The 8,801-nt window shown below is 52.4% G+C and overlaps 1 pseudogene; it reads left to right on the plus strand.

Moving 5' to 3' along the window:
* Positions 1-3,107: 3,107 nt before the first annotated feature.
* Positions 3,108-6,981, plus strand: LOC128827365 (ATP synthase subunit beta, mitochondrial-like; annotated as a pseudogene).
* Positions 6,982-8,801: the final 1,820 nt, after the last annotated feature.

Here is an 8,801-nt window from a genome sequence, read left to right on the forward strand (position 1 = left end):
TCTCTCTCTGTGTCTGGGCAGCACCAGGCCCAACGGGACCCTGATCTGTTGGGGTCTATCCGTGCACCTCTGTAATATAACTAATGACAAGTCCTCACAGCACTGGAGTCTGGGGGAGCAGCACCTCCGGGAATCTTTTCCAAGCTGATCCAGCTGAACATGGAGTCAGTGAAAATCTCTGGCCAAAGTCTGAAAATATTGGCCTGTGTCCTCCAAACAAGACGGCCGGACTGTGGAGTGGTGTGAAAGGGTGTTAAAGGGAATTGGAGTCAAGTCATCTTGGTTCCAGCACCAGGTCTGGGAGGGAAGTGGGGTGTAATGGGTCAGAGAAGGGGGGGCTGGGAGCCAGAACTCCTGGGTTCTCTAGGGATCCCAACCCTCCAGGATATCTCCTGGAACTGAAGATTAAGCTTTAATGAAAGATTAGGTCATCTGATGAAACCTCCAGGAATAGCTTCATCTTCCAGTCATTGGATCATGTTACACCTTCTCTGAGAGATTGAAGAACTTGTTATCAAACGTCCAATTCTTCCAAGACTCCTCTGAAGCTACAACAGGTTCTTATAAACGACTCCGGGCATGTCACCATGGGACAGAGCAGAGCACGGGACGGATTCTATTCCGAGGACATGACACTCTTCTCTTCTGCAGACTAAACAAGCCCAGTTCCTTCAGCTTCTCCTCGTAAGTCATGTGCCCCAGCCCCCTAATCATTTTCGTTGCCCTCCGCAGGACCCTCTCCAATATGTTCACATGCTTTCTGTACTGGGGGCCCCCCAAACTGGACACAATACCCCAGATGTGGCCTCCCCAGTGCCGAATAGAGGGGAAGAATCACTTCCCTCGATCTGCTGGCAATGCTCCTACTAATGCCTGGATCTGCTCAGAGTGTCTCCTGTTCTGGGTGGGGGTGAGTCAGTGGGGCGCTTTGACAAAAGTTCCCCGTCACATGGAAATTCCCAGTTTCTAACAAGTCTCCTCACAGGGCTCAGATCCCGTCGGGTCTACAGAGCAAATGCCGCTCAGCCACCGGGGAGTGTTGTCTAGGTCCCAGTTCGAGTGACCGGCCGCGAGATCCCGGCTGAGCTGGCAGGGGGCTGCGGGTCGGGAATGAGGGGCTCCAGCAGAGCTGGGGGGGGCGGGCAGCGTAGAGGAGCCCATGTCAAATGTCTCTACCTCGCAGGCTGTCAGAGACCTGAGCTAATAAAGCGGAGCTGTGGGCAGGATGTGATCAGCCCCCGCCACAGACAGCACAGCAGGGCAGGGGGCGTGTGGGCTTGGCCGCGCAAACTGGGGTCCTGCCTTAGAGGGGACGTGCAGCCCCCAGCTCTGCGGCTCTGCCAGGCGCTGACAATCCCAGCCACTGTAACCAAACAGGGTCACACTGCGAGTAGGGCTTGTCCCGCTCTTTCTAAGCCAGCACACAAGGGGTCCTGAACCCAGGGGGAGAGAACCCAGGAGTCCTGACTCCCAATCCCTCCCCCACTAGATCCCACTCCCCTCCCAGATCTGGGGCTAGTCCAGAGTCCCAGCCCCTCCCTGGCACCCGTGTGTGGGGCATTCCCAGATTTGCAGCCCCAGAGCCGGGATCTCGGCCTGTTACTGGAAAATGTCTGGTTAATGATTAATCCCTGAACCCGCCTGGGAGCCAGGCATGGGCCGGGGGCTGGATCTTTGCTCTCTGCCCCTCACCTGCTCCCTGCAGGGTGTCGGAGAAGTGGGGCCACCTGACCTTTGAATTTAGGGGTGTCTGGGGATCTGGGCTGTTTTTAATCCAAAGGCCAAGGGGCGAATGCCCCCCCAGGCTGGGCTGACAGGGGAATGGGGAGCATCCTTTAAGAATCAGAGGGGTAGCCGTGTTAGTCTGAATCTGTAAAAAGCAACAGAGGGTCCTGTGGCACCTTTAAGACTAACCTCCTTTAAGACACTCCATGCTCTGGCCTTCTTGTCTGCAGGACACAGGGCAACATTTTCAGACGTTCATGGTCGATTTTCACGGACTCCATGTTCAGCTGGATCAGCTTGGAAAAGATTCCCGGAGGTGCTGCTCCCTCAGACTCCAGTGCTGTGGGACTTGTCGTTAGTTATATTACAGAGGTGCCCGGATAGACCCCAACCGATCAGGGTCCCATTGTGCTAGGTGTTAGGATATAGATATTCAGGCCTGCCTGTAAAGGCCTTTACTTTCAGAATTGAGGTATATGTGATGCCTGTGTAATCACTTCTCTTCCTGTGACAGTCTGAGGCCCTGTTCTTAAGCTAAGGCCTTTGGCTAAACAGTGGGAGTAGCCCGTCCTCACACATTTCAAACCAGTCATATTGAAAAAAAGCCAATCTGGGGCTGTTAGAAAGGGGATCCGATCTATCACCTCCAGAGAAAGGGAAGAGCCTAGAAGATGTAAAAGGAAATTTAGTTTAATAGTTTTCTGTTTGGTAAGAACTCACTTATCAATAGACATGGTTGGGACACCCTTATGTCTTTATAGATGTAGTTGTGAAATCCTCACTTCTGTATTGTTTTGTCATTATAGTCCCCACTTTGCTATTGTTTATTTGCAGGGTCTCTGTCTGGTTCTGGGATTGTTTCTGTCTGCTGTATAATTAACTTTGTTGGGTGTAAACCAATTAAGGTGGTGGGATAGAATTGGTTAAATAACCACGTTACAATATGTTAGGATTGGTTAGGTACATTTCAGTAGAATGATGGGTTAAGGTATAGCTGAGAACATTACTGTATACATTAGGGACAAACAGGAAGTAAGTTGGGATTCGAAAAAAAGGAAAAAGGAACTTGCTGGAAGTTCACCCCAATAAACATTGAATTGTTTGCACCGTCAGATTTTGGGTATTGTTGCTCTCTGTTCACGCGCGGCGGACCAGGGAAGTGGGAGGGTGAAGGAGTAAGCCCTCTAATATCTTGGTGCCGTGACTCGGATACATCACATCGGATAGGCGAGTGGCAGCCTGTAAGTCCCCCTCCCCAACAGGCCGCGCAGATGCTTGGAGGGGGTCTGGCGAACTCTTGGGATGGTAGTTGCAGGTTCTGGCAAGCTGGGGTAACGGATTTTTTGAACAAATGGATAAGGAAGAATCAGGACCCATACCAGATGCAGGGGTCCACCTGGGATGAGATTGAGAAGGAGACGGAGCAGATTTTGGGAGATCCCAAGGGAAAGGAGTGTAGGAAAAAGGGACTGGTATTACAAGGTTTGTGCGCTGGGACGGCATACTGGTAAAGAGAAGCCGATCTCCTCCAACACATTAAGGATTTGGAGGGGATTGTGGGTCAGCAACGGATTTGAACAGAAAAATCCGTGTTAGTGGTAGAGGTAGCGGATTTGAAGGCACGGGATGCTGCACGGACAGAGGAGACTTGTGAGGCCATCCAGGGAGAGAGGGATGAACTGCTGGGGAGAGCAGGAGACTTAGAGGAGGAATTGTATCAATGTAAACATGGGGGCAATGGACTTGGGGACTGAAAAGTACTACCGATAATTAAATCGTTAAACTGACCCCCCACCTGGTAAGGATACTCCCATCTTTTCACGTGCTATGTATATATACCTGCTACTGTCTTTTCCACTCCATGCATCTGATGAAGTGGGTTCTAGCCCACGAAAGCTTATGCCCAAATAAATTTGTTAGTCTCTAAGGTGCCACTAGGACTCCTCATTGTTTTTGCTGATACAGGCTAACACGGCTACCACTCTGAAACCTGTCACCATGCAAGCCCCTGCAAGAGAGGCTACGCGGGAGGACCTGCAGGAGGCAGGAATAGCGGCCCCGGTTGCGGGGTGGGGAGGACCATGCCCCACAAGTAGTAGAACAGGCAAAAATCTGTCCCTTGTCCCTGAAGGACCAGGAGGCAGTACTAGGCCGTTTGGGAATGGTACCCTGGGATGACTGGGATCGGTTTGTGCTGTGGCTAGTGGAGGGGGGCAGAGAGATGGAGGCTCTAACTCGTGAGGACCAGGTGATCCTATAATGCAGTCTTTTGGGACGGGGTACCTTGGGAATCGATGTGGCAGGACTGGCACACCCATTTCTAATCCCCGGACAGGGGGCAAAACAGTTGTCTGGGGTGTACTCTCGTACTGCGGGGATAAATACGATGAAGCGAATCCCTGGGGAAACAGGGTACGGTCCACTGAATTGCATACAGGCATGGGCACGGGGCTGGGTGCATCCCTTGGACGGTCCATGGGTGATACCTCAGACAGGGGCACCAGGACCTGGTGGGGGTGTGGAGCAGGGTAGGGGTGTGGAATTGCTGGAGAAATGGTTGCAGCTGAGCGATCCACAGTTTGTGGGTCATTTAAGGTTGCAGCACCCTGAACTTGCTCCCAATCAACTACCCCAGTTTCTGGAACAGGTAGATATGTGGAGGCAGATGCATCGGGGGAAGAGCCAGTCCATGTTATTACTACAGGGGATCAGTGGAAACGGGTGGGTCAGCCTGGAGGGGAGGAGGTAGAGGGAGAGGTCATGGCTTTAGCTGGGGGGCGTAGTCAGGGATGAGCGGGCAGCTATAGAGGAACAGATCCAGAGACTGCAGGCTAAACCTACTACCCAGGATCTTACCAGATCAGGAGGAAAGTGGTTCCGGAGGCCAGGGGACTAGGACTAGTCTGCAGAAGAGAAGAATGAGGGGGGATTTGATAGCTGCTTTCAACTACCTAAAAGAGGGTTCCAAAGAGGATGGATCTAGACTGTTCTCAGTGGTACCAGATGACAGAACAAGGTGTAATGGTCTCAAGTTGCAGTGGGGGAGGTTTAGGTTGGATATTAGGAAAAAATTTTTCACTACGAGGGGGGTGAAGCACTGGAATGGGTTAACTGGGGAGGTGGTGGAATCTCCTTCCTTAGAGGTTTTTAAGGCCAGGCTTGACAAAGCCCTGGCTGGGATGATTTAGTTGGGATTGGTCCTGCTTTGAGCAGGGGGTTGGACTAGATGACCTCCTAAGGTCTCTTCCAACCCTGATGTTGTCTGAGTCTATGATTCTATTATCTGCACCCTGATATTCTATGATTCTAAGACCTCCTCTCCCCCCTGAGTATCCATGATGCAGAACACAAAAAGCTTTCTGAAGCACCTAGAAGGCATTGCTGCTGGGAGGTACCTCGAACAGTCTCCTAATGAACACACAGTAGCTCCGGGGAGGTTATGGGAGATTGCCAGGGGTGATGGGATGTTGACATCTCTACAGTTCTCTTCAGTACTCATGGAACATCTCGCAAAAAGTTCCTCTGAAATCACCTGGGATTTACTGCAGCTGGGAGATGTCCCAGGAATTCTAGAATACATAATTGGCTGGCAGCAGGGGCCTCATGACAATTTCCCACGGCCTTATCGGAGGATGACCTCTTCTCCCACAAGTCCACTAGAGAGGCATGAAAGTGTCCCATAATTTCTTTTGGGTACCCATGAAATCTCTTTTAGAGGGTCCTCTAAAATCACCCAGAATGCAGTGGCAACTATCCCTCGGGGCCGCTCCGCGACCTGCTGCTGTGGGGCGCGGCCGCCGGCGGAGCCCGACGGGACTATGCAGCGCAGGCAGCCGCCGCCGCCAAGCCCGGGGTTGCCACGGGCTGCATCGTGGCTGTCATCGGCGCCGTGGTGGACGTCCAGTTCGACGAGGGGCTGCCCCTGATCCTGAACGCCCTTGAGGTGCAGGGCAGGGACACCAGGCTGGTGCTGGAAGTGGCCCAGCATCTGGGTGAGAACACGGTTCGTACCATTGCCATGGATGGTACCGAAGGCTTGGTGAGAGGACAGAAAGTGCTGGACTCTGGGGCCCCAATCAGAATCCCCGTAGGCCCCGAGACCCTTGGTAGAATCATGAATGTGTTTGGGGAGCCCATCGACGAGAGAGGCCCCATAATGACCAAACAGTTTGCTGCTATCCTCGCCGAAGCCCCGGAATTTGTTGAGATGAGTGTAGAGCAAGAAATCCTGGTCACCAGCATCAGGTGGTGGACCTGCTGGCGCCGTACGCCAAGGGCAGCAAAATCGGTCTGTTCGGCGGCGCCAGCGTGGGTAAGACCGTGCTGATCATGGAGCTGATCAACAACGTGGTGAAAGCCCACGGTGGCTACTTGGTGTTCGCTGGCGTCGGGGAGCGAACCCGTGAAGGGAACGACTTGTACCATGAAATGATCGAGTCCGGGGTCATCAACCTGAAGGACACAACCTCCAAGGTTGCCCTGGTTTACGGGCAGATGAATGAGCCCCCGGGTGCCCGCGCCAGGGTCGCGCTCACGGGCTGACAGTGGCAGAGTACTTCAGGGACCAGGACATGCTGCTCTTCATAGACAACATCTTCCGGTTCACGCAGGCTGTCTCTGAAGTCTCCGCCTTGCTTGGCAGAATCCCCTCGGCCGTGGGGTACCAGCCCACCCTGGCGACTGACATGGGCACCATGCAGGAGCGGATCACCACCACCCGCAAGGGCTCCATCACCTCTGTGCAGGCGATCTATGTGCCAGCTGATGACTTGACCGACCCTGCCCCTGCCACCACATTTGCCCATTTGGACGCCACGACTGTGTTGTTGCGCGCCATTGCTGAGCTGGGCATCTACCCTGCCGTCGATCCTCTGGACTCCACCTCCCGCATCATGGACCCCAACATCATGGGGCAGGAGCACTATGACGTGGCAGAAGATCCTACAGGACTACGAATTCCTCCAGGACATCATTGCCACCCTGGGGTTGGACGAGCTGTCGGAGGAGGACAAGCTGACAGTGGCCCGCGCCCGCAAGATCCAGCGCTTCCTGTCCCAGCCCTTCCAGGGGGCCGAGGTCTTCACTGGCCACGCGGGCAAACTGGTCCCTCTGAAGGAAACCATCAAGGGCTTCCAGGAGATCCTGGCAGGTGTCTACGACCACCTGCCGGAACAGGCCTTCTATATGGTGGGCCCCATCGAGGAGGCTGTGGTGAAGGCGGACAAGCTGGCCGAGGAGCACTCATGAGCCACTGGCTCCGTCACGCCTTGTCCCCACCGCAGCCCCACCCGGCTCCCCAGGGCCCCAGCTGGGTGTCGTGTCATGTCTGCAGAGTATATTAAAACAAGGAGTACTTGTGGCACCTTAGAGACTAACAAATCATGCTCTCTGTATGTGTGTATATATATCTCCTTAATATTTATTCCACTGTATATGCATCCGAAGAAGTGGGCTGTAGTCCACGATAGCTTATGCTCTAATAAATTTGTTAGTCTCTAAGGTGCCACAAGTACTCCTGTTCTTTTTGCGGATACAGACTAACACGGCTGCTACTCTGAAACCAGTATATTTAAAGTTTCCAATAAAACATCTGTCTTAAAACATAAAAAAAAAAAAAAACCCACCTGTCCTAGGAAGTCACGGTAAATTGTCTCTTATGAAGCATGCTTTGGCTGCGTCCTTTGCTATTACATTAAATGTGCATCAAGTCATCTGAGTGAGAATAACACATGGTTTTTTCCTTCCACAATAACAAAGGAGATATCTATGAATCAGAAACTACCTTTGCTCTGAGGTTCTCTCACCAGAGCCTAGCAACTGCAGTGTTATAGTAGCAAGGAGCTGAAGTTGATGAGGCCAACAATGGAATACGGGACCAAACTTTCCATGAACTTTAAATGAAGTTACATCAGCAGAGACTTGGCCCCACTATGTCTAATTTGGGTGTTCATTCTTTAGAAAGGATGTTGAGATCATTGGAGAGGGTTTGGAGAAGAGCCCTGGGATGGATTCAAAGCCTGGGAAAAAGCATCTCAAGGTGTTTAATCTATTTAGTTTATCCAAGAGAAGGTTAAAAATTACTTGATCCTGGCATATAATCACCTATATTGGGGAAGAGACTTCTGATAGTAGATAGCTCTTTAATCTAGCAGAGGCATAAGAAGTCCTAAAGGCTGGAAGCTGAAGCAAGATAAATTCAGACGAGAAATAAGGTGCATTTTTTAACAGTGAGGGGAATTAGTTATTTGAACAAGTTCCTTAGGTAAGTGGGGGTTGGACTAGATGACCTCCTGAGGTCCCTTCCAACCCTGATATTCTATGATTCTATGACTGCCTGAAATGCCAGGCACACAATCTTGCTTGGAGACAGGAATGTGTTCGGTGCCGGGACCCGGACCCCCCTGTGAACCAGTGGGAGGGACAGAGGCGGGTGCTGCGACTTAGGGGCGCCCTGGGAGGCATCCTGTCCATGTTCCCAGTTTAGGACGGGACACATCTGGTCGCCCCATGCTCCAGGGGGTGATCGAAGGGAGTCCCATGAGGGATTTTTTGATAGACCCCGGAGCAGCCATCAGCTTAACCACAGGGGGGCAGGAGAGGCCCTCAGAAGAACTGTGACAATTGTAGGGGCAACGCGAGGGGAGACACCGTTAACCCTGAGGCGGGGACAGATCAAAGGAATCTTGGGGGAAGGGGAGCTTATGTGGGGTTGTAATGATGTGCGAAATGTGTTGGGGGCAGATTTACACAAACTGGGACTTGTCCTGGACTTAGCCAATTGGCTGTGTTTACTGGGGCAGGCGCAGGATGGACAGGGCTATACCATTCCTATGGGGATGGCCACTCTGACCACTCTTCTCGTCTTCAGACTGAATAACCCCAGTTCCCTCAGCCTCTCCTCGTAAGTCATGTGCTCCAGCCCCCTGATCATTTTTGTTGCCCTCCGCTGGACTCTCTCCAGAACTGGCGCAGTGAACCGGGGAAGGACAGCTCTGCCGGACAGTTCTCCCAAGAAGTCAGCAAAACAGTGAATAAAGGGCGGACGGCGACTGCACTTGGATAAAGCTTCTCACAAG

Source organism: Malaclemys terrapin, chromosome 21 (genome assembly GCF_027887155.1).
Source record: "Malaclemys terrapin pileata isolate rMalTer1 chromosome 21, rMalTer1.hap1, whole genome shotgun sequence".
NCBI classification, from domain to species: domain Eukaryota; kingdom Metazoa; phylum Chordata; order Testudines; family Emydidae; genus Malaclemys; species Malaclemys terrapin.